This window comes from Cervus elaphus, chromosome 19 (genome assembly GCF_910594005.1).
Source record: "Cervus elaphus chromosome 19, mCerEla1.1, whole genome shotgun sequence".
In the NCBI taxonomy this organism is placed as follows: domain Eukaryota; kingdom Metazoa; phylum Chordata; class Mammalia; order Artiodactyla; family Cervidae; genus Cervus; species Cervus elaphus.
The window spans coordinates 31,616,592-31,641,602 of NC_057833.1; the positions used below are offsets into that span (position 1 = coordinate 31,616,592).

General features: G+C 37.6%; 1 protein-coding gene across 1 annotated transcript in view; it reads left to right on the forward strand.

Moving 5' to 3' along the window:
- Positions 1 to 365: 365 nt before the first annotated feature.
- The window catches only part of PIK3CA (phosphatidylinositol-4,5-bisphosphate 3-kinase catalytic subunit alpha), an 86,168-nt gene continuing 61,522 nt past the window's right edge, over positions 366 to 25,011 (forward strand). Inside the window, exon 1 of the mRNA XM_043874554.1 lies at positions 366 to 812. The gene's annotated coding sequence lies outside the window, so the exon portion shown is untranslated. The remainder of the gene's footprint in view (positions 813 to 25,011) is intronic.

The following is a 25,011-nucleotide window of genomic DNA, read 5'->3' on the forward strand; positions in this document are numbered from 1 at the left end:
CTCTATGGGCGTAAAAGTGAATGGACCCGCTAGCTCCCAATACGCCTTTCTATATCTCAACCCAGCCCTACAGCTCGTAGAAACACACAGGCGCATCCCTGCTGCTCGTACGACACCTATGCCTCCACAGGATGACAAAACAGCCTCACCACTGCAAAAGACAACAGCGTTAAATACCAGCGCGGCAGGAAAATGAGCCACAAAGCCACTCAAACTTCGGGCACAAAACCAAGGCGCAGGCGCACTGGCACACTGTCACCCGATTTGCCCACTTCCCCCTCCTGGTCTCCGCAGTTTCACTTCCTCTCGTTTGTTCCTCTGCTTCCGGGGCACAGTAGGCTCGGCCCCTCCTCAGCTCTTACCCTCCTCTGCCCGAGGAGGGGGGAGTCGAGGGGGTGGGGAAGAGTTCGTTGTTTGTTTACACGATGTGAGCGGAAAAAGAGACCAATAAAGTTTATTCTGGAAACAAAAGAAAAAAAAAAAAAACAGGGGTGACAGAGAAAGGAGACGGGGGCGGGGGCGTGTGGCGGGGGCTAGCTAGGAGAGGCAGCGAGAAGGAGAAAGCGGCAGTTCCGGTGCCGCCGCTGCGGCCGCTGAGGTCTCGGGCTGCTGCCGCCGCGGCCGCTGGGGCTGGGGCCGCCGGCGAGGCAGGGCTCGGGCCCGGCCGGGCAGCTCCGGAGCGGCGGGGGAGAGGGGCCGGGAGGCGGGGGCTGTGCCGCCCGCTCTCCTCTCCCTCGGCGCCGCCGCCGCCGCCGCCCGCGGGGCTGGGACCCGATGCGGTTAGAGCCGCGGAGCCTCGAGGAGCCCCGAGCGTGAGTAGAACGCGGACAGGCCGGGAGTGGGAGCGGTCGGGATGGGGGCCGGGTGGGTGCCGGGGACTCTCGGGCGCGCCCGCCGTCTTGGGCGGGGGCTGCCCGCCGGTCGTTTCTCCCAGCTTCGGCCCGCAGCAGAGTTCGCCTGCGATCCCCGCTCTCCGCCTGCCGCTGGCCTCACCCAGATGCAGAGGCGAGGGCTCGCCGCTCCCTCTTTTCTCCCTCTGGCCGCCGCCTCGCTCCTCGTTTCCTTCCTCTCCCATTTTTGGGGATGGGGCTGCTAGAGACTGAGGAAGTGCGCCCAGGGCCGCCGCCCCGGCCGCGGTGGCTCGGTCCCCCCGCGCCCTTGCACATCCACCCGACCCGCGAGCACCGCGGCGTGAGCGATCGCGGGTGCCAAACCGCGAGCTCTTCCTGAGGGGCTGTCACGCCCGAGGACTCCGACCGCGCCAGCCCGGCGACCCTGCGGTTTGCCTCATACTGGGTTTAAATCGCCCGGCTGGGGCTCGGAAGGCTACCGCGGTTCCTCTCCCACCCTTCCTCTCGAAGTTGTTTTTTTCCTTTTAACCGAGGCAATCAAACGTATTGGATCTTTCATTCATAGACCTGAGACATTGTCTCGCAATTGTGTCTTTAGTAAGTCTAATATGTGATGCCTGCTTCATAGCTCCTAAGTGGCTCGGAAAGGTAGGGTAGCGCCCAGAATTGGACTGTGTAAACACCAGACGTTCAGCCAGTGTGTTTTGATCGCGGCTTGAGGGGTTTATTTTAGGATGCTAAAGGAATAGTGGTGATGGTGGCTAGTTACCAGACTTAGAAATCGAAAGCTGTTTTGGCTGACAGTAATTGGGAAGCTGTTTACGTAGTCATAAAGGGTAAGGGGAGCGCAATAAGAGGGGCTTCTGTGAAAAGAGCCTGCATATTCTTTAATGAAGTAGAGTTGTGATTCCGTTTGGTGACGCTTCCTCATTCCAGCACTGCGCCTTTGGGCACATGCAGGACATGGGTTTGCGAGATGATGTTTTGATCGTAGTTTGTGAGGCCTGGGAGAACCCCTTGGAAAACTTGGGTAGGTAAACTTCTGTTAACTCAAGTCATCGGGTAATTACTATGGCCACATTTGAACCACTGTGGGCAATACCGGTCGCATGTTTTCCTGCTCAGAAGCTGGGTTCTCTGGGTATTTGCTTACATTGCACTGTACAAAATTTGTTTATGTACTGGATTGCGTGTTGTTAAAGAAATACCTACAAAATGCGTAAGATACCACGTTACTAATTTAATTTGTGTAAATCACAGCACGTCCTTATTAATGGATCCTAGAAGCAACTGTAGTGTAAGAATTTGTTAATATGTCTGTATTCAAGTTTTAACATTTTTTAAGACTGAACCATTGAATTCTGGTTGACAGCATAGATCTCTATCTAAACATCACATGTTCTGGAAAATTTTAATTATCAGATTAACTGTTCTGCAGTGTCATCAGCCAAAATTATCTGAAGAGGGCCCAGTGAGGGTGTGTGGGGGGGAGGAGGGGTATTTTGTTTGGCTTTCTGAGTTTTCTCATCTCACCTTTTCGGATAAAATTAAATTTCATCCGTAACTTTTTTCAAAAGTTTCTTACAGGTTTTTCCATCATTGTAAAACTGCTTTCCTGTTAAAATCACGAAATAGATGACTGAAAGAAGTGATAGCACATGGTAACAGTCATAGCATCATGGGGGAAATAAAAAGAAAATGAATGAATATTAACTTAATATTTTATCATTGACTTTATGAATATAAAGTTTGAAAGACATTCCTATCAGTTTTAGTTCAAGAATTAAAAATGAACCACATATAAATGCAGAACAGTGTTTTTATATGTCTAAAGTTTTTTTTCCCCTCAATTTTAAGTAAATTAGATATAGCATTAAGGAGATGTCACTAAATACAAATGCTGTAAACCCAAAAATTACTGCATGAAAGTGTATCTTCTCATGGGCTAGATACATGTGAAAGGAGAACTGTAAAAGAGCAATAGCTTTGCCTGGCTTTGGATGGAACAACCCTTCTTAAAGCAGAGCTTCCTTCCTGTCAGGATAAGATCCTCTCCATCCCAAATAAGTATTGCCTTTAAAAAAAAAGGTAAATTTACAAGTAAAATACTTAAATGATAAGATAGGTCATACATTTCCTAAAAGAGTTCGCTTGTTTCCTTTATTGAATTAAGAATTTTTAACATTTACTATTACCATTTAAAAGGCATTTGCTCTGTTGATCTGTTTATTTGAAAAGGGCTAACTTAATCCCGTTTGATCTCTTTAGCAACAAAAATAGCATTAAAAGGATCACTTCTCTATTTTATTATTTAAATATCTTGAATTTCAAGGGAGGGGTGATTCTGTAAATGAAATGTGTTTCTTAAGCATCATAAAAGATTTTATCTCTGAAAATATTTATGATCTTTAAATTTGTGCAAGTTTAGAAGCGTAAATCTGGGGAAATCAAGGTTTATATTAGTATAGTTATTGACCTGTTTTTTTTTAAGTATGTTTGTCTTGAGCTACAAAACAATCCTGTAGAGAAGGCAGTATTACTGTCTCTGAGAAATGACATTTTAATTTAAGGTCAGGCAAGTATCAGGTGACAGACTCATTGACAAAATGAATGCTTTGTGACTCCTTTCGTTTTGTTATGCTACCTCTAACTTGCTCCAGCCTGCTTTTTTTTTTCCAGACTGCTTTTTTATGATAAAGAAACTAGAGTCCATAGATCACCTTTTCCCTTATTTGTAGTAATAAATGGATGTGTTTAATTCCTCTATAACTTAAACAGTGGTTTTTGATCCTGGCCACATTCTAGAATCATCTAGTTAGCTTTTTAAAAATATCAGTGCCAGAGTCTCATTCCTGGAGATTCTGGTTTAATTGGTCTGAGATGGAGCCCAGACATCTGTTTAAGTTCCCCAGGTAATTCTAATAGACACGATTGTAAAGCCCTTGCTTTCTAAGACCTGTATGATTTGTCTCTTTTCTTCTACGTTCATCTCTCCTCTTTCTTCCTACAGCTCCCTTGGCCTTTTCCTGCTTCATGTGCCAGTGCTGTTTGCTTTTCATGAGACATTTGCACACTCTATACCCCTTGTTTAACTGGCTGACTCCTACTCATTTTTCATATCAATTCCTTTGAAAAGTCTAGTCTGGGTCAGGTGCCTTTGCTTCCTGTTCCCATAACATCTTGTGCCCCTACTGTCAGAGCACTGACTCAGTGCATTGGCGATTGCCTATTTATTTGTCTGTATCTTCCACCAAGATGTAATTTTCATGAGAACACTAGGGGTTTTATGTTATATAGTTATGTTCTCATTGCCAAGCACAGCAGCCAGTACATAATAGAGTTATTCACTGAATAAATAAATATATTGACAACAGACTTCTTTACAACATTAATAATTTACAAATGCCTATTGAGTTTTTATACTATATTTGTTCACTAAAAATATACATACCTAACCTGCCACACATATGTATCTTATTTGGAGATGTTTGGGATGTTCTAAATTACATATAAATTATTTCAAGAGTGACACTCAAACTCCCCCTCAACACACACACACACACAAATAATTAAGCACAGAACTGTGCTAGAAATCAGGAGATGTGAATTCAGATCCTAACCTCACCACAAGAGTGTGTCCTTGGGCAAGTCTCAATCTTTTGGGGCCTCAGTTTCCTTATCTGTAATAGAGGAATTGTACTGAATGCTGTACATGGTACTACTCAGTGCTTTAGCCTTAAAATCCTATGAGTACTAAAAATACTGACTTTGTAAAATCTGAACCTCCTTGGTTCAAACCCTGGCTTCTATACTTACTGGCAGAGTTACTTTGGACAGATTTCTTGATATGTATAAGGAGAGTAATTACTACTCAACAAAGTTGTTATAGTTTTTGTTTTGTTGAATTAAATGAGTGTAGATCCAGGAAAGTTTTGGCCAGGATCAGATGTCTAAGACATGTTCATTTCCTTTCCCCTTTGAAAGTGTTAGATCTTATGAGTGGACTTATCTGAAATAAGAAAAAAGACAGTTTATGTAATACATCCTGTTTTCCACTTTGCTGACGGCTAACTTTACAGGTGTGACTAGGGACCAAGAACCACGTGGCTTTTAGTTTCATTTTCTTAGAACCCCATTCCACTGTCAGACACCCAGGTGTTAGTTAACCTGCCTGGGAAATAATTATGCCTTGAAGTTTGAACCATGACTGGAGCTTCCCTGGTAGCACAGTCGGTAAAGAATCTCTCTGTAGTTCAGGAGACCCAGGTTCAATCCCTGGGTGGAGAAGATCCCCTGGAGAAGGAAATGATAAACCACTCCAGTATTCTTGCCTGGAAAAATCCCATGGACAGAGGAGCCTGGCGGGCTATAGTCCATGGGTCCCAAGAGTCAGACACGACTTAGCGACTAAGCCACCACGACAGGATAGCAAGTGTCAAGCTATTTATATATCATAATACATAATATGGAGGAAGGGGGAATCTGAACTGATGACCTTATACCATTGCCGAAGATCAGTAAAATCAGACGACCATTCCAAAAGAATGGAACAGATTAAAACTAAGGATGATTTACAAAAAAGACTCAGAGATTTTGGTGAAGTCTCTGTTTGCCAGACCTTAAAATTCAGGGAGTTTTTTTATTTAGTAAATTTTAGTAAAAATTATTTAGTAAATAGTAAATTTATTTAGTAATTTCCAGGAGATACAGGAAGTATACCTCTGGTCAGGACTAATTGTAGAAGATTGTTCTCGATTTCAGATTAGTAGTTACAGGTATCAGTTAGCAAACTGAAGTTTATTTTTATTTGTTGGCCACACCTCAGAGCATGTGGGATCTCAGTACCCCAATCAGGGATCAAACCCACACGCCCTGCAATAGATGGAGTCTTAATCACTAGACCACCAGGGAAGTCCCTTAAGCTTATGTTTAAAGTGAACTTTATTAATTATCTTTTAAGAGATGATACTGTAATAAAAATTAAAAATAGTGGTTAGGAGAAACTGAAGTATTAAAGGTATAAAAAAGAAGCATGAGGCAACACACAGTGAAGTCTAAGGATTCGACTTAAAGGCTTGTGGTTTCCATTGTTCAGAAAGGTTATTCAGCCTTAGATAAACAGATAATTTTTATAGCCACTTATGTTATTCGTATTTAATCCTTTATTAATATGAATCAGTTGATACTGGTTAAGAAATTTTTATATGTTCTCTCTCCCTCTCCTCAACTATACAATTTGGGGAGTTTAATGTTAAAATACTTCAATAAAAAGTTTCTAAGTTTATAGTAAAAGTGGTGGCTTAGAGCTTTTTCTTTAAGTTTAATGTTTCTTATACAGTGAAACTGTTTTTAGTATGGATTATAGTGCTCTGGTTTGGATGGCTGAAAGACCAAATTCCAATTCCAAACTGCTACTTTGTATTTGTCTATAGGGGAAAGGAGGCAGGCCTTATCACATCTTTGCCTCTCTTTAATATGCTACTTGCTAGTAACTCATATAATTAATGAGATAATTTAAGTAATTCCAAGTTCTATACAATTATTTAAAAGAAAATGTATACATACTAATTATTTTAAATTTATACCTAGTACAGGAATAACACACTTCAGCATTTGGTCTGACAATTAAACACTCATCTCTTCGTATCATTTTGCTAGTTAGCTTAATAGTTTATCTAAATTACACTCATTTATAAGAGGTTAAGTTTAAGTATCTTTTAGTATTAATATTAATTGGAATTGTTACAAAGGAATCACTGTGTTAGTGCCAGCATTACCATTTAAAATAAGTGTGGGATTTTTAAAAAGTTAGAAGTTAAGTATTCTTACAGACCATGCTTATCTGGTACACTTTAGATTTTAAATATTTGTGTAGTGGAAACCAAGGAAGTCAGTGTTGTGATGTAAAAATAGCTGCATTAGGATAGAAACATTCTGTTCTGATCATAATTCTCTTGCCAAACTCACCAGGATTTAGTAAGATTCTGTAGAGAAATGCATCTTATAAAGCACTATAGAGATTTAAAGCAATATTATGAGGATAATTTTAAGCATAAATTTTTTTTAACAGGAGGAGACTGTGTTCATTCTTGTATCCTAAGCACCTAGCATAGTACCCAAAAGTAGGTGATCAGTAAGTGATATTTTTGCAGTAGAATCATAATTGGGGATCAAACGTTTATCTTTCTATCAGTTAGTAGCTGTATACTTTATAAACTATCTGAAAATTAATAAATTGCTGTGTGCCAGTGTGGGTTGATCATTTACTGTGTATAGATTCAAATTATAGGAGATGTTTTTCTATAAGTAAATTAGTTGCATATTTCTGTTGATGTTTGTAGATGTTTTTAACAGAGATTGATAGGTTAGCAATAGCTATTTCCTAGAAGAACACTGAATCAGGAGTCTGAGAATCTAGCTTCTGTCTAGCTCTTTGGCCTTAGATCTTGATCTTTTAGCACTCGTTTGATTTCTAGCATTTTAAAAGCCTATTTTTGATTTCAGGGAAGAATAAGTAAGCCATTCCCTAGAGGGAAGATGGCCTATCTCATTTTACTGTTATCTTCAGAAGAGAAGATCTCTTTTATCTACCTGTTTATAAATTTGCACGTATTTGAAGGCCCTTCTGTGAAATTCTGTGACAGAAAAAAAAACTGCCATCAGAAAAGAATGGACTGGAAAGATTTTTTTCTTTCTCTCCTAAACTGTCAGGGACTTGGGAGGATCAGACTTAGAGCAGGCGCATCCTTTTTGGTCACTGGCACTGAGAGCAGTTAAAGTTTCTGACAGACACTGAGAACAGGTCATCTGTTGCACTCCAGTTGCCAGGGTTTTGAAGGCTCACAAACCTGTCTCAGCACCCTTAATAGCCATTGGCAATCTTCCTTACTTTAGTTAAAGACTTCTAGGAAAATGTGTCCCATAATTTCCTTTGGTAACCCATCCCACTAGTTGGTTTTCAGAAAATACGTTCTAATCTTAGAAATATAATTCCAGGGGCATAGTAAGGCTTGTTTTTCTAGATGTGTCCTCTGTTGTGTGTAAAAATATATGAAATGATGACAAAACTAATTGTCCTTAATCAGGAAACAGTGATGTGCATGCTATTAATTTGTTGTTTCTATAAATGTTCAAATTACTCACTTTCAACTTTTGAATAGGTTTTAAGCAGCAAACTGTTCAGGTAGTGAGATATTATGTAGAATTATTTTGATTATGTACTTCATTTTTCAACAAGCCAAGCAGATTTCTGTTGCTCTTCTTTGACAGATCATGCTTTTCCAAGTGCTTTTCTGATGGACTTTCTGCAGGTCTAGACCTGAAAGTACTATTGCATTTTTAAACAATTGATTGCCTTTAGCCTGAAAGCAAGTGAATTGTGTGTGTTTTGAGTTTTTTTCCTTAGGAGGTTAACCTCTTGACAGGTACAAAATCCTTCGAGTTTTCTGCCAAATAAGCTACTATTCTGGAATATAGATTTATGGAACATGTCATCAAGAGTAAATCAGCATTAAAGGGAAAAATTATTGGGAAAAAGATTGAAATTAGGCACTATTGTAAAGTCAATATGAAATCAAACTACATATGACAGCAAAGAAAGGAAAAATTATATTTTCACATTGTCATTTTATACTTATTGTAAAGATTAATAGTAACATCATTTTATTTTCCATATGAAGATTTCCTTAAAATCTAGTGGCTTCTTTTTTTTTTTTTTTTTGCAATTGATACCTGGATAGGCAGCATCTTAAAGTATTTATTTATTTTATTTTATTTTTTTATCTTAAAGTATTTATGAAAGTGATATTTGTATTCTTTTTCTATATACCAATTGTAAAAGTTGGACATGACTTTATCAAAGCAGTTTCTGTACTTGATAATTAACAGTGGTAGTAAAATTCAAAGCAGTTTATAATATTAGTAATGTTATGGTTCAGAGACTGGTAGTTTGATTTCTCTTCAGTATAAGGGACCAACTTTCAACTTTCTTAGTGATATTGTAGGACTTAAGATTTACTCAAAATCACTGTGAATAATTTTGACTGTTTCTATGCAATGAGAGCCTAAAGCCTTGTGTTGTTCACAGACACTACTAATATACAGCTAAATGATCTGCCGATGTGCAATGACTAAAGCACGGCTAAATGTGTCGTGTGATGGTGTTTTGTTGAGTTTAAATATCAGATACATAAGTCTGTTGAGTACATTCCTCTTGCAGATAGTATTTTTCCCCAGTCAAAATGGGGTCAAGTAGTCTTAACAACTGTACAGAATATTTAATGTCAGAACAGTCTTAGAAAATCCATAAAATATGGTCAATGTGTGTAGGCTTCTTTAATTTTTCTTTTCCTAAATATATGTCACAATGGCTAAAAGCATGTGCTCTGAAGCCAGACTATCAAAATTACTAGTTTTGTAATTAAGAGCAAAATTATTTACCTGTCTAGGTTAAGTATTCTGTTGTTTTCACCAAGTTGTGTCTGACTCTCTGCAACTTCATGGACTGCAGCATGCCAGGCCTCTCTGGGTCAATACATAATTCCTTATTTGTAGAAAAGGGATAATTACAGTACCTACATCATAATATTATAATGAAGGTTAAATGCCAAATACATGAAAGCATTTAGAACAATGCCTAGTACATAGTAAGCACTCAGCAAATATCTGTATGCTACTTGAGAGCACTAACCATGTCATGTTCATTGGTTCATTTTGGGGCTTTAACATTTTGTAATGAATTGAATCCTGTCCATTTTGAGAATTTACTAATGGATCCTCTCTCTGAAGAATGAATGATAAGGTTCGTGTCTGACAAACTTCTTGACATTACTCCTTGCTTTTTGTTCTATTACAGTTTTTTAAAGTTTCATACTCACTCAGAATTTGAATTCTATTTCATACCTAAGAGAAGTTAGCATATAGAGATTTAGTGTGATTGGAATGGGAGATTTGTGGACAGAAAGGAATTAAGTAAATGGATGTACATTTTTCACATCTAATCTGAGCTTCCTATGGATTAATTTTCCCTGCCCATTCTTAGAATCTCAGAATCCCCAACAGATATCTTTTTTCCTTTTTTATTGAAGTATGACTGATTTACAATATCAAATTAGTTTCAGGTGAACAACATAGAAATTCAATGTTTTTCTGGATTATACCTCATTTAAAGTTTTTATAAAATATTGGCTATCTTCATAGGCTGAACAGTATGTCCTTATAGCCTATTTATTTTATATTTTTTAATTTGTAGCTCTTGACTTCCTACCCCTATATTTCTCCTCCACTTCCCTCTTCCCCACTGGTAGCCACTAATTCTCACTATTCGTGAATGTGTTTCTGTTCTGTTATATTCTGACATTTATTTTTTAGATTCCATGTGTAAGTGATAACATACAATATTTATCTTTCTCTTTCTGACTCATTTCACCAAGCATAATACTCTTGAGGTCCATCCATGTTGTTGCAGATGGCAAAATTTCATTCTTTCTATGGCTGAATAATATTCCATTGTATGCATACATTCCACATCTTCATCCATTCATCTGTTGGTAGACACTTAAGTTGCTTCCATCTCTTGGCAGTTATAAATAATGCTGGTATGACCCTGATGGCTCAGCCGGTAAAGAATCCACCTGCAATGCAGGAGACACAGGAGTTATGGGTTCAATCCCTGCATCGGGAAGATCTCCTGGAGGAGGAAAATGACAACGCACTCCAGTATTCTTGCCTGAAAAGTCCCATGGACAGAGGATACTGGCAGGCTACAGTCCAAAGGGTCGCAAAGAGTCAGATGTGACTGAGTGACTAAGCATGCAATATTCATGAACATTTAGGGTATGTGTATATTTTTGAATTATAGTTTTGTTTTCTTTGGATATATACCCAGGAGAAAAGGAATTGCTGGATCATATAGCAACTCTATTTTTAGTTTTTTGAGAAATCTCCATACTGTTTTCCACAGTGGCTGCACCAATTAACAGTCCCACCAACAGTGTACAAAGGTTCCCTTTATTCCACATTTGCACAAACATTTGTTATTTGTGGTGTTTTTGATGATAGCCATTCTCACAGGTGTGAGGTAATATCTCAGTTGTGGTTTTAATTTGCATTCTCTAATGGTTAACAAGCTTGAGCATCTTTCTGTGTGCCTGTTGGCTGTCTGTGTGTCATCTTTGAGAAAATGTCTGTTCCGGTCTTGTGCACATTTATTAATTGGGTTGTTTGGTTTTGGGGGGGTTTTTTTTGGGGTGTTGAGTTGTATGAGCTCTTTATATGTTTTGGATATTACCCCTTATCGGTCATATCATTTGCAGATATTTTCTCCTATTCTTTAGGTTGTCTTTTTGTTTTGTTGATGGTTTGTTTTGCTATGCAAAAGCTTTTAAGCTTAATTAGGTTTCACTTACTTTTGCTTTTGTTTCCTTTGACTTAGGAGACAGATCCGGAAAACACTATTACAATTTATGTCAGAGACCGTTCTGCCTATGTGTTCTACTAGGAGTTTTATGTTTTCCAGTCTTACAGTTAGGTCTTTAATTCATCTTAAGTTTATTTTTGCTTATCGTGTGAGAAAATGTTCTAATTTCATTCTTTCGCTATTCATTTTTCCCAGCACCACTTATTGAAGAGACTGTCTTTTCTCTGTTCTATATTCTTGTCTCCTTTGTTGTAGATTAATTAACCATAGGTGCATGAATTTATTTCGGGGCTCTTTATTTTTTTTCATGAATCTGTTTTTGTGCCAATACCTTGGTGATTTGATAACTGTAACTTTATAGTGTAATCTTAAGTCAGGGAATGTGATAACTCCAGTTCTGTTCTTTTTTCTCAAGGTGGCATTGGTTATTTTGGATCTTTTGTGGTTCAGTATAAATTTTAAGATTGTTTGTTCTAGTTCTGTAGGTGTCTTGGACAGGAATTGCATTAAACCTGTAGATTGCTTTCGGTAGTATGGACATTTTAACAACAGTAATTCTTCTAGTCCATGAACACAGGATTTTTTCTTCAGTATCCTTCATCAGTGTTTTATAGTTTTCAGAATATAGGTCTTTCATCTCCTTGGTTAAGTATATTTCTTGATACTTTATTCTTTTTGATGTGATTTTAAATGAGGTTGTTTTCTTACTTTCTAGTAGCTCATTATTAGTGTATTAAAAAAGCAATCAACTCATATAAACTAATCTTGTACCTGCAACTTTACTGAATTCATGTTCTAATAATCTTTGTGTAGAAAGTTTAGGGTTTTCTATATATAGTATCATATCATCTACAAATAGTGAGTTTTACTTCTTTCCTTGGCTTCTACTTCTTTCTCTTGTCTGATTTCTGTGGCTAGGACTTCCAATACTGTGTTAAATAGAAGTGGGAGAGTGGGCGTCCTTGTCTTGCTCCTGGTTTTAGAGGAAAAGCTTAAAGCTTTTCACCATTGAGTATGATATTTGCTGTGGGTTTATCTTGCTGCTGCTGCTGCTGTTTTGTCACTAAGTCGTGTCCTGTTCTTTGTGATCTCATGGACTGTAGCTTGCCAGGCAAGGATACTGGGGTGGGTTGGCATTTCCTTCTCCATGGGATCTTCCCAAACCAGGGATCAAACCCATGTCTGCTGCTTGGCAGGTGGATCCTTTACAACTGAACCACCTGTGAAGCCCTGGGTTTGTCGTAGATGGCCTTTATTATGTTGAGATATGCTCCTACTATACCAACTTTGCTGAGTTTTTATCATGAATGGATGTCGAATTTTGTTAGATGCTTTTTCTCCATCTACTGAGATGATCATGTGGTTTTATCCTTTCTTTTGTTAATGTGGGGTATCACATTGATTTGCAGATATTAATTATCCTTGCATCCCTGGAATAAAATGCATTTGATCATGGTATATGATCCTTTGATATATTTGTGAATTCTGTTTGCTAATATTTTGTCAAGGATTTTTGCATCTCTATTCATCAGAGATATTGACCTGTAATTTTCTTTTTTTGCAATATTATTTGTTTTGGTTTCAGGGTAATGGTGGCCTCATAGAATGAATTTGGGAGTGTTCCCTCCTCTTCAATTTTTTTGGAATAGTTTGAGAAGTATGCATATTAGCTCTTCTTTATATAATTGATATAATTCCTCTGAAGCCCACTGGTCCTGGACTTTTGTTTGCCCCCCCAGCAACCATCTTAATAGCACTTTACCATGGGACTTCCTGGTGTTCAGTAGTAAAGAATTTGCCTGCCAGTGCAGGAGATGTGGGTTTGATCTCTGGGTCAGGAAGATGCCCTGGAGAAGAAAATGGCAGCCCACTCCAGTGTTTTTGCCTGGGAAATTCCATGGACAGAGGAGTCTGGCAGGCTGCAGTCCGTGGAGTTGCAAACAGTCGGACACAACTTAGCAAATAAACAACAAATTGAAGCAGTAATTGTTTCATGCTACTGGGTATTTCCTTTCCCTGTCTTTCTTCATGCGCTAGATGGTGATTGTGTCATACTGTCACATAGCTGTTGTGTTACATGGCTTTTGTAGAATTCTCACATCATGTTTTAAAGCTTCTCCATTATACTTGCTGTGAAGTCTTAATGAATACAGATTTAACTCTTGTGAATCATTCTCTTCATTACCTAGTTTATACTGACTGGACATTGTGTAAATCTTACAAGTCATTTACATGAAAATAAGGAAAGCAGTCATGTGTTCTGAATATTTTCACCAGTTTATCTTTTAAGTCTTTGCCTTAATCACTAAGGTAACTAGTTACCTAGCATCATGGATGGAAGTTTATGTGGCATCACCTACCTGGTTTCAGTACCATGGTTGGCACCTTACATAAATGAGACTGTTAGTTAGTATTTATGTTTTTGGTAACTCTGTGTGAATTTGTTTTCTTACCTCTTAGCTTTTAACAGTTTTCACTAGACCGCTCTTGATGGTCATACAAGGTAATTTATTTTTCTCAAGTTGATGATCCCATAGTCTATCTCTCATATAACAGGAAAATAATAGTAGTAAAACCCACACACTTTAAAAAACTTCATATATTATTGTAATTTAATTTATATGGAGATTGCTTTAGAAAGTGTCTATCATTTTTGGCATAATTGTTCAACATTTTTCGTTATTACTTGTTCATAAAGAATTGTTAGCATACTCCCAAGTGTTTTTTATGCATGTAAAACTGTGTAGAATTTTGTGTCTTTGGGGAGGGGGGAATGATACACATAATGAAAAGTTTAAAAAAAAATGGCAGTGGACTGCCCTTGTACTGACAAAGAATTAATTGACATTCTGTGGGAGAAAATTTCCTTGATTTTCCAAATGTACCTATTAATATATAAATTTTTTGAGTTACCTCAAACCCAGCAGCAGCAAACTTTAATATCATGAATCTGGGAAAGGGTAATGTTACGGACTTTATGCATGTTATCTCCCTTAATCTTCACAGTAGCACTTCAATACACATCCTCTCTTTGTTTCACGGGTTAGGAAACTGAAGTTCTACATCTAATCAGTACAGTGGAGTTGCATCACGCTCAATTTATAAGAATTCAGTTATACATATTAATACTCAGCCAAAAGTAAAAGCATGATGAAAGCAATCATTTAAATATTGTAATCACATTCCACTACTGAGCTTTTGCTTGAAGTAGACATGAAATTAAAGATGTGAATTTGCTGTTACCTCAAACTGGTTTCAGTGTGTAGGTATGGACTCACTGTGTTGAATGTGATTCTGTTATTCAGACATATGTGATGTTCATGCAGTATGGCCTCTAATACCAGTTCTCTAGTGCAGAACTAAAGAAACAGCAATATGTTCCAGTGTTGAAAGAGAAACTGTTGTTTTAGACTTGCTGAGCAATTGTGTTGATTTCTAAGGTGGCCTATAGACATGACCACAAAAAACTATCATCTCTCTGGTTACATGCATGGACATGGGGAAATCCACACCATTTTAAATACTAGATATATTTTATATATTCTGTATGTAATTTTGTGTTCTAAATTGATTATATACTAATATATTATTATCTTTACACAAAACATATTTTTGTACAAGGTGGTATACAAAAAACATCCATTGTAATTTATGGGGGATTTAAGAGACTTTTTTTCAGGAAAATGTTGACTCTGTAAATCCACAGACTATGTATGTGATGTTTGCCGCTATACACCCAGGACCTAGCATGTTACCAAGTACAAGGTTTATTGAATAAATGGAGAAAAAAATGTTTAATCATTCAGCAACTTACGTTTTTTTTAAATACAAATATACATATGGTGATCACATTTTCTCAGCCCAGATTTTGAAGGCACTTTAGAAAAATCTGCTTTATCCCCCAGATGGATTAGTCTTAAATCATATTAGAACAATAAGAAAATAGAATATTAGAAATTACAACTATCTCACAACATCTGGTCCTAATATGACCACTAAACTTACTGTTATTTATGTTTCTTTCCTTTCTCCCATCTGTTCTTTTATATGCATATGAATTTGCTGAAGGAAGTACAGCCATATTAGACAGAATTTATTTTATGAAAACCGAAATGGGTTTCTGCTCTTTCACCTAGAAAAATGGAAAGACCAGAGGATAGAAAATATAAATAAGGTAACAAATCTATGTGTTATTCTTATCTCCTTATGTAATATTTATTCCCTTTGTACAACCCCTTCGTGAATTCCCATCTGGTTTGTGAAGGGAAGAACTTCCCCTTAGTCCCTTGAAAGAGCTGAGCTGCCAGATATTATTCTTTTTAGCTGGTCCAGAAGACATGTCTCCTGGGCCATGAAGACATGATCTCTTTCTTACATTGGCAGGGGAGGAAAGGCTTGATACAGTGAAATAGGACATTTTCTTGTAATTCTAGATCAGAACCAGAATACCTAACCTGCCTGCTAACTGTGTGACATTGAATAAGCCACTAATGTTTCATAAGCCTGAAAAGTTGATGCTGTGTGGCTAGTGACTGAAAGAGATGTTTTCAGGGTGGTACCATGTTCCAGACAGAGAAGGAAATGGCAACCCACTCCAGTACTCTTGCCTGGAAAATTCCATGGATGGAGGAGCCTGGTAGGCTGCAGTGCATGGGGTCACGAAGAGTCGGACACGACTGAGCGACTTCCCTTTCTTTCTATAGTTTCTTTTGGAGAAAGAAATGGCAGCCCACTCCAGTGTTCTTGCCTGGAGAATCCATGGACGGAGGGGCCTGGTGGGCTGTGGTCTATGGGGTTGCAAAGAGTCAGACACGACTAAGCAACTAACACACACACACACTGTGTTCCAGAAGTGAGCTTATGCAAACAAACTTTAAGGATGTAGAAGTAGCTCAGTCATGTCCGACTCTTTGCAGTCCCATAGACTGTTGCCTACCAGGCTCCTCCGTCCAAGTGGGTTTCCATTTCCTTCTCCAGGGGATCTTCCCGACCCAGGGATCAAACCTGGGTCTCCTGCATTGCAGGCAGACATTTGAGCCACCAGGGAAGCCCCAGGGATGTAGAACTCAAATGAAATAGCAACTCTAAATAAAATAGGAGAGAAAATAAGTCAACAATATATTAAGTCTATTTTATGATTACCAAATAGAAATTATTCTAAAAATGCAGAGGTGGCTTAATACGAAATTTTATAATTCATAGATCAATAAATCCAATAAGGGAAGTAAAGATCATATCAATAAATATGGAAAAGTAATTTCCTTTTGTTTCTTTAAAAACCAGGAACAAAGAGAAATTTTAACAAACTATATCAAACTGAAAGCTGAAATAATGGTTAATGGTGAAACACTAGAGAAGTAACCATTTTTTAAAATTTGGAAACCCATTATCACTATATTATTATATAACATTGTTCTGGAAGTTCTGACTAATACAGTAAGACTTGAAATAGAAACAAGAGGAGTAAATACTAAAAAAGAAGCCACACAGTCCAATTTTCAGTATGATGTAGTTGCATTGTAGGCAAACTAATTGAGAAATTACTAGACTTAATAACAAAAGAATATAGAGTAACTAGATTTAAGACAAATAGTTTAAAATTAGTGGTTCTCCTTTATGGTAGCAATAATTGTTTAGAAAATATATTTAATATAAAAGAGCATTTTAACAATATACAGAAGAGGGTTAAATTATGTTCATAAGAAGTATATGAACTCATATGAAGAAGCCTAAAAATGAATGAAATATAGATAGAGTATGGGTACAAGAGACTAAACAGGTAAAATGAAATAAATTCTAAGTGAAAATGAAGTACAATCTCAAAGAGCTAATCCTATCACCCTATTAGATATGAAAATATACTATAAAATGCTAATAGTAAGTCAAGGACTTGGATAGTGGTATAATCATTGATAGTAAAGTTGGTAAAGGAAATAAAGATCCCAGAAACAGACATTCTGAATGTAAAAAGGAAGTTCAGAAATCAATAGAAAAAGGAAGATATTCAATAACTGTTTTTGAGAGCATTAAATAGAAAAACAAAATCAATTTGATCTTTATCTCATCTTCTATAACTGACTAAATTCTGGATTAATTGAACGGTTAAGTGAAATAAATATTTTTATGCCAAGATCTTAATGACCCAGATAACCACGATGGTGTGATCACTCATCTAGAGCCAGACATCCTGGAGTGTGAAGTCAAGTGGGCTTTAGGAAGCATCGCTACAAACAAAGCTAGTGGAGGTGATGGAATTCCAGTTGAGCTATTTCAAATCCTAAAAGATGATGCTGTGAAAGTGCTGCACTCAATATGCCAGCAAATTTGGAAAACTCAGCAGTGGCCACAAGACTGGAAAAGGTCAGTTTTCATTCCAATTCCAAAGAAAGGCAATGCCAAAGAATGTTCAAACTACCACACAAATGCACTCATCTCCCACGCTAGCAGAGTAATGCTCAAAATTCTCCAAGCCAGGCTTCAACAGTATGTGAACCGTGAATTTCCAGATGCTCAAGCTGGTTAACCTTAGAAAAGGCAGAGGAACCAGAGATCAAATTGCCAACATCCGTTGGATCATCGAAAAAACAAGAGAGTTCCAGAAAAAGATCTACTTCGTCTTTATTGACCATGCCAAAGCCTTTGACTGTGTGGCTCACCACAAACTGTGGAAAATTCTTCAAGAGATGGGAATACTAGACCACCTGACCTGCCTCCTGAGAAATCTGTATGTAGGTCAAGAGGCAACAGTTGGAACTGGACATGGACAATAGACTGGTTCATAATTGGGAAAGAAGTACATTAGGGCTGTATGTATATGTCACCCTCCTTATTTAACTTCTGTGAAAAGTACATCATGCAAAATGCTAAGGCTGGATGAATCACAAGCTGGAATCAAGATTGCCAAGAATAATGTCAGTAACCTCAGATTTGCTGATGACGCCACCCTTATGGCAGAAAATGGAGAGGAACTAAAGAGCCTTTTGATGAAGAGAATGAAAAAGCTGGCTTAAGATTCAGCATTCAGAAAACTCAGATCATGGCATCTGGTCCCATCACTTCATGGCAAATAGATGGGGAAACAATGCAAATAGTGACAAACTTTTATTTTCTTGTGCTTCAAAATCACTGCTGATGGTGATTGCAGCCATGAAATTAAAAGACACTTGCTCCTTGGAAGAAAAGCTGTGACAAACCTAGACAGCATGTTAAAAAGCAGAGACATTACTTTGCCAACTGAGGTCTGTATAGTCAAAGCTATGGCTATTCCAGTAGTCATGTATGGAAGTGAGAGTAGCATCACAAAAAAGGCTGAGTGTCAGAGAATTGATGCTTTTGAACTGTGGTGTTGGAGAACACTCAAGAGTCCCTGAACTGCAAGGAGATCAAACCAGTTTCAGTCCTGAATATTCATTGGAAGGACTGATGCTGAAACTGAAGCTCTGATACTTTGACCACCTGATGCAAAGAGTCAACTCATTGGAAAAGACCCTGATGCTGGGAAAGATCGAAGGCAGGAGGAGAAGGGGACAACAGAGGATGGATGAGATGGCTGGATAGTATCACCAATTCAATGGACATGAGTTTGAGCAAATTCCAGAAGGTGGACAGGGAAGCCTGGCGTGCTGCAGTCCATGGGATCGCAGAGTCGGACACCACTGAGCGACTGAACAACAATAACAGATCTCATTTAAGAAAGATATTTATCTGGGTGGGGAAGTAACTTCCAAACATACAAGAATGAGAGACTCTCAAAGAGAAAGTTTATTACATTTGACTCTCATGTAAAACATTGGCATTTATTCTGTCTTTATCTCCCACCCCCCCTCCTATTCCACTTCCCAATACAAACAAACAAACTAAAAGATGTGCAAACTAGGATTCGAAATTTGCAAAAATGTAATATTACAGATGTTTAAATTTTAAGGTATTCATACAAATACTTTCAAAAACACCAAGATCCATATAAATGAATGAGAAAAGAACTTGAGAAAACAGGTTTGTTTACTAAAGAGAAAATAAAAACATATGGGAAAATTTTTTTCCCAGAAAGATAAAGAAGTGAAACTGTAAGATACAGTGATATATTTTTACTTTTTGAATTAGCAAGAAGTTTCTTCAAACAACGTTGCTGGTGAAGGTGCTGGGAAATGTGCTTGCTCTTGTATTTCTGTTGGCAGCCTAAATTGATTCAACCCTTTCTGAAAGGAAGTCAGCAATTTTTTTTTCCATTAAAATTAACATACCTTTTGATCCCTTAATTCCATTTGTGGCATTATGACAGTAATGTCAATTTTAAAACAGTTGAAGTATTCAAGTAAGCTGTGCTATACCTTCCAAAGAAATAGGCAGTAAGAAGAAGACTGTTGTTCATGAAGAATTTACAGTAATTTGAAGGAACATTTTCAAAGTGGGGAAAAAGGCAAGATACAAAATTATTAGGCAGTTTGAGCACAACTATATAAGCCATGAAGTGAACTACAAAATATGCATATTAAAAAGTCTGTAAGAGATTGCATTGAGAAATGGTAATGATGGTTGTCTCAGGTGCATTTTTCACTGTTTTGTTTCCCTCCTTGGTTCATGTACCACTGTATTTTACATGGATACAGAGTGCCGTCCGATGGTCTTAACAGACATTTCAGTCAGTATTTAAGTGAATGAATAGCTCTAATATGCATGGGTTACTTTTACTTTGACAGAAACATGAATACAATCCACATCTAAGTTAAGGAGAATGTGGAAAGTGTTTTAGAAAGGAACTTGTTTCTATTTTGTGTGATCCTTTTCTGTTAATAACATCACTACTGCCCAAATTAGGAATTTCTATTCATTTTGGACTCTTATCGATAATCTCTGACCTGTTAAATCCAACTGATCACCAAAATCTTGAATTTTTTTTTTAGAAATGCTTCTTGGTTTCATGTCCATCTGTTCTCATAGTCACTGCCTTAGTTTAGTCCTTTCCTTTACCACTGAAGTCTCCCAACAAGTCTCTCCACTTTACTACTCCTCTTTTACCACACTGCTGCCAGAATTATCAGACATGTAAATAATCAGCAGAATTCTGTGTATGTGGTATAAAATAGTTGTATGGGGGAAAAGCAGGGGAGATTAACACTGTCAATTACACCATAAAATACAAAATTGATCTGCTTAAAACTTATTCCTTGTGACCTACATTGTTGCTTCTCAAACTTTAGGTGTATTAGAATCACCAGGGGGAACTTGTTAAAATATGAATTACCCAAGCTTAGAAATTCTAGTTAGATGGTTCTTTGGGCCTGGGAACATGCTTTTTAACAAGGCTTCCTGCTCTTGAGCCTCATCCATGTGATCCCAAGAACTAGATATTGAGGAACACTGACCTTAAAGGGCTCTCTTATTCATTTTACTATAATTCTCACAATTTGGCAGCAGCACACTTTTCTGTACATTTTCTACGCTATCCCTCATGAACACCTTGCAGTCTAGCCATCTAGAACTGCCTCAGGGTCACCTAGGCCCTTCTGGACTCCTGTGCTGGTGCTCACACTGTTTCTGCTGCTCAGAGCCTCTTTAGCTACGGCTACTCCTGCCCAGTAACTTGTTGACCTGGCACACTCTCTTCAGCTTCTCCATGAAGTATTCCTGGTCTCAACTCTCCTAGACAGAGGAGAGCTCTCCCTTCTTTATAGCCTCTACGTAGGGCTTCCCAGGTGATGCAGTGGTAAAGAATCCACCTGCCAGTGAAGGAGACGCAAGAGACATGAGTTCAGTCCCTGGGTTGGGAATATCCCCTGGAGTAAGAAATGCACCCCACTCCAGTATTTTTGCCTGGGAATCTCCTGGACAGAGGCGCCTGGGGGGCTGCAGTCCAAAGAGTCAGACACAAGTGAGCACATTGCAACACACTTAAGTTGTGCTTACTTATCTATGTATCTGTCTTCCCCAATACACTGTGAACCTCTTGAGGTCAGAGATGTCATTTTACTTACCTTATACCTTTAGCATAAGCCTGGCACATAATTGCTTAATAAATGTTTGTAATATCGATAACAGCTCAATAAAGAAGGCAGGGAAGGAGTGGTTAGTCCCACTTTTCAGTGAGGAAGATGAGGTCTTAAAAAGTTAAGTATTTGCTTATAATTACGCAGCTTGTAAGTACCATAGACTTGAGATTTGCCCCTAAGATACCTGGCTGCTTTTCTGGTTTTAGTCTACAGGAAAGGTAGACAGACTATCACTGTAAAATTACACACACACACACACACACACACACACACACACACACACACAGCCTTTTAAGCATTTTTTTTCCTGTTTATGTATTTGTCATGTTTTGGGGACACACACACACACACACACACACACACACACCCTTTTAAGCATTTTTTTCCTGTTTATGTATTTGTCGTGTTTTGGGGGGGCGTGTTTTAATAAACTTTTTTATCGTATTCACGATTTATAAATATATATTCCTCTAGGGCAAGAACTGATTACTGGATATTAAGCTGTTATTGCTTGGTGTTACCCTCTGCTTTGTGATGCTATTTGTATCCCTTTCAGAAACCATAATATAGTACCTAGTGGGGTATCCACAAATACTTGTGTAATTAAATTCAGCGAACACTTATGTACTTACCATTTATTCTGCAGTAATTAAGACAAAAATTACATATAAAAATATATATACACACATGTATATTACATATATGAATATTCAAGTGGTTTTGCATTGTGTTTTTTTCAAGTTCAATTTCCAGAGTTTGGTTGTGTTCAGTGTTGGTACTTCAGTCTTGATGTGTTGATGGAAATCAACGACCAGCTGCAAAGTTCAGATCCAGTGTGCCATAGAATACATCTAGCTACGGCTTAAACCAAATGTTAGCAATGAAATATTTAGTAGCAACTGTTCTTTTAAAAGAAACATTTTAGATAATTAGAGTCATCTTGTAATATCCTTGCACCCAGCTGTCAGCTTTTTACTTTTTCTGCCAATATTTCTGGAACTAAAATCAAGAAAATGGAAATTAGGGTACCACACTTTGAAGTACACTAAACACTTGACAAACTGTTACATCTTATAAAGATTTCCAAGTAGAGTTCTTCAGTCAGTGTCTCAAAAGATTTTGTAAAAAGCAAATATCTAAATTAACCTCCAATATTAAGCTGAAATACATTAGTAAATATTAGCATTTGAGAAATTGAACAGTTCCCTTTCTTAATAGTCACTGGACATGGAGATTATTAAATTTGAGCATTTAATTTTAAAAATTTCCTGTTACTGTTAATTTTTAACAGTAACCGTATTTAATCAGCATCTCACTATCCTTTTGTTCTCCCTTTCTTTAGCTTTTGTTGTTTCTGCTTTTAATACAGTCAAATGTCCATTTTCTATCACATCAACTTTTAATAATATTCCTGATATCCCACTGTTACACAGTGATAATAGTACCCTATCTTTCCTTTAAATTCTTGTCCCACCTTCCCTAACACAGTATATCTGCAGCTACTTAGTACATTGTCAAGTAATGGTAACTTTTACATTCTATTCTATGACCATACTTAAAACTGCTTATGTTTTGACTCTAGGTAGATTGTAATAGCTGATATTAGTAGTATTTACATTAATTTGCATGCGTGCTAAGTCACTTCAGTCATGTCTGACTCTTTGCAACCCTGTGGACTGTAGCCCACTGGGCTTATCTATCCATAGGATTCGCCAGGCAAGAATACTGGAATGGGCTGCCATTCTCTTCTCAGAGGATCTTCCTGACTCAGGAATCAAACCCCAGTTTCTTTATCTCTCCTGCATTGGCAGGCAGATTCTCTACCACTTGCACCACCTGGTATGATTATATAAAAATGTTTCACTCTACAACCAAATAATAGATTTTTTTATACGTTCAACATCATGAACCACACGAAGAATATCCTTAGTACTTAGATCACCTGGTTACTCTTTTTATACATGCCACAGGTTGCTCAAAATTGTGCTGTTTTCCTTCATATTTTGAGCCTCATTTTATTATACATTTTTGTTGTTTTTTTCCTCCCTAAAGTTTCAGATTGCCTTTTATTTCCTATTGTGAAAATAAGCATGTATATTCTTCAACATGCCATTAATACTTTATGACGCCTCATTTCTTTTATCTGCTGTTTAAAAGCTGTGAGATTCTTTTTTCTGAATACTTTTTACTTTGGCCACATAGATTTCATTCTAGTTTGGGCTTATTACTATCTATGATTGGTGTAAAACTTTTCCTGGGATTGCTTTTTCTTAATATAAATAAGATTATTTATGTGATTCAGCCTCTACGTCAGTTCTATCATCTCTAGCATGTATCTTCCTCTTTTTTGGCCTCCATTTTTGGTTGGCTTGAGTAATAACTCGTGTGCTTTAGGACTGGGTCATGGGAGGTAAAATCCATGGAAATACTTGATATTTTCTTTACATATGATAATTTGCTGGGTATAAAATTCCTGGTCAGAACATTTTCCAACAGATTTTAATTGCTGCCTAGTTTTCACTCCCTCTTTCCCTCCACTCCACAAACCTTAGTAAAATAGTAATAGAAAGCAGTTCCTTGATATATTAAATAGTAGCTATCCCAAGCCAGAAGCTTCACGCAGGCTTAATTACAAAGGATTCACATTCTATTCATGTTATGAATAACATAAGGAACAATCAGCTATTTTCTCACTTTTTTTGTATTGGTATACAATACTGGTACAGTTAAATGAGGGAAAGGAGACAAGTATGATAAAAGAGGATGTAAATTATTATTTGCAAATTTTACTTTCTGTATTCATTTCTGTCCTAACCACCCACTCGTATCCTGCTTTCCAAAGTGTAGCCATTGTTAGTAACATGATTAATTTTAAGGGGGAAATAGGAGGGAATACAGGAATATATATTTATGTAAGATACTTTTTAAGCCAGAGTTTTAGTCTTACTAGTATAGAATTATAATCAACATTTTCTTGTTCAAATATCTTCTCAGTTTGTCATTGTATTCCCCTTTAAATTTTTAATTTTCATCATCAAAATAAATGTATCCTCTAGTAATGACAGTGTGAGGAGATTGGGTGATTCTCCTTTGTCAAAAACAAGTGTAAGAATGCTGAAGTAACTATATTAATATCACCCAGTATATTTTAAAGCAAAGAATAATACTAGAGATAAATTATAAAGGAATGAACATAGCAGGGAAATGTGAAATTCTAAATACACGTGCACTTACAACAGAGACACAAAATACATGAAGTAACACTGCCAGAATTGAAAGTAGAAATAGGCAGTTAAACATTTAGAGTTGCAATTTTCTGTATTCTTCTTTCAACAATTGGTAGAATAAGTAGACAGAAAAGCAGGATATAGAAGACTTGAGTAAGGCAGTCAACCAGTTTGACCTGACACCTGCAGAATACCATACCCAACAGCACATTCCAAGTGCATTTGAAACATTCATCAGGATGAGCCATATAGTGGCCCACAAACATAAAGTTTGTTAATAAATATAAAAAGATTGAAATTATGCAATGTGTTGAAATTACGTAGTGGCAATTTAATTTAAAGGAGGGCTTCCCTAGTGGCTCAGAGGATAAAGCATCTGCCTGCAATGCGGGAGACCCGGGTTGGATCCCTGGCTTGGGAAGATCCCCTGGAGAAGGAAATGGCAACCCACTCCAGTATTCTTGCCTGGAGAATCCCATGGACAGAGGAGCCTGGTGGGCTATAGTCCATGGGGTCGCAAAGAGTCA